Raw genomic sequence first — 1,891 nt, forward strand, 5'->3', positions numbered from 1 at the left:
ATAAAACCTATATGAAATACAATATAAGCAACATTAATGAAATTCAAAAAGAAAATATGATGCATAATGAAAAACATTTATAATTCAAGGACATATAATATTAATCATACTGAATTTCATATTTATTTTATGTTAAATGTGAAAAAATGGTCTTCATATAAACATCTAAATACAAGATTGAGGTTCTATATGGATTTAGAAATATACAGATAGATGATAGATACCTTACAGATAGATGATAGATACCTAGATGGTAGATAGATGATGTTGTTGTTGCTGTTTCGTGCCATTGAGTCGGTTCTGACCCATTGTGATCCTGTATAGGGTTTCCGAGGAGCAGCTGGTGAGCTTGAACCGCCAACCTTTCAGTTCAATGGCTTTGCAGTCTGGCACATTAACCCACAGGGCCACACCAGAACTCCAATGATAGGTAGATATAAATGTCCTATGTATATTACAAATATATCCATGACCATACATTGAATATATTTTTCTCATTCTCCATTTTTTTTTTCTTTTGTAATGCTAAAATAGGAACTAGAAGAATTCAGACTGAATTAGTACATATCATCTGGGACAATGTTAAAGGCACAAATGTTTTCATGTATGCTGCATGAAAGCCAGAAATATTCAATTTTGCTTCAAGCTTTTTTCATAAAAATTACCCAAGAGATTGCAATCTTTTACTACTGGGGGTACCTCTTATGGTACATATTAATTTATATTGGCAGGGAATTTTGGAAGACAGCCATTTTTCAGTTTTCCAAGTACAAATTTTACACCTGTAGATGCTGCAGCAATAGGTAAGTACAGAAAAAAGATAACACAAAAATGTAAGTGTGGTACTGCAGATTAATGCACTAGACTGCAAAGTCAGTTTGAACTGCAAGGTAGATGGTTCAAGCTCACCAGCCACTCCTTAGAAACCCTATACAGGGTCACAGCCTACTCTAAGGCACTTAACAACAAAAATAACAATTATAAACTTAAAATTGCAATGTAAAGAATAGAGGGAAAATAAAATATCTTACTTTTAAAACTATATGAGCAATTGACCATGATTTAAACATAAATAAATCAAGGATTCTTTAATATTATTTATCCTAATTTTTTATCTGTCTTACTTTGAGCCTGTTTCTTTCCTGAGAAACATCTGCCAGATGCCCAAATATGAAAACCCTTCACCTTATACTCAGTTCAATCATTTCAACTACAAGAAAATATGTAACTTTCTATGTGTTCTCCTGACTCAGAACCATATGAAAAATGAGAGTTGACGATGAAGACCCTCAATCAAAGAATAAGAGAAATTGGAAACCCTAACACCAGTTACAATGCAACAGTACCTAATTACTAGTACCAGCACAAAATTTGTTGTTGTCCATATCACTATCAAATTAAGGTCTCCTGTTCTCTTAGGGGGCAAGAATAGGTAGTTAGAACAGGGAAAGAAGGGGGTCTCAATTCACAAGTATGGTCTATCTCGGCAGGAAGAAAGTCAACTATTGCTGTTGTTGTCATCAAGTGGTTTCAATCTCATAGCCGTACTGTTCAGGATTTCCAAGGAGTGGCTGGTAAGTTTGAAAAGCCAACCTTGAGTTTAAACCAACCTTTCAGTTGAGTACTTATTCTATATGGCAATACTAGCAGTGAGGAATTTCTGGAAAAGACAAAAAAAATAGGGAGTAGGGTGGGTAAAAGACAAAATTATGTTAATTAAGGGGAATGGGAGAGAAAATAAACTGTTTGCAAGAGGAAATAAATTTAAGAGGGGTAGATGAAAGGGGAAATTATTGCAAGAAGAAATGAGGTTAGTTAATAACATGAAACCTGAAAGACAAGACACAATGAAACCATTTGTTGTTGTTGTTGTTGTTGTTGTTGTTGTTGT

The sequence above is a fragment of the Chrysochloris asiatica genome, unplaced genomic scaffold (assembly GCF_000296735.1).
Source record: "Chrysochloris asiatica unplaced genomic scaffold, ChrAsi1.0 scaffold00068, whole genome shotgun sequence".
Lineage (NCBI taxonomy): Eukaryota > Metazoa > Chordata > Mammalia > Afrosoricida > Chrysochloridae > Chrysochloris > Chrysochloris asiatica.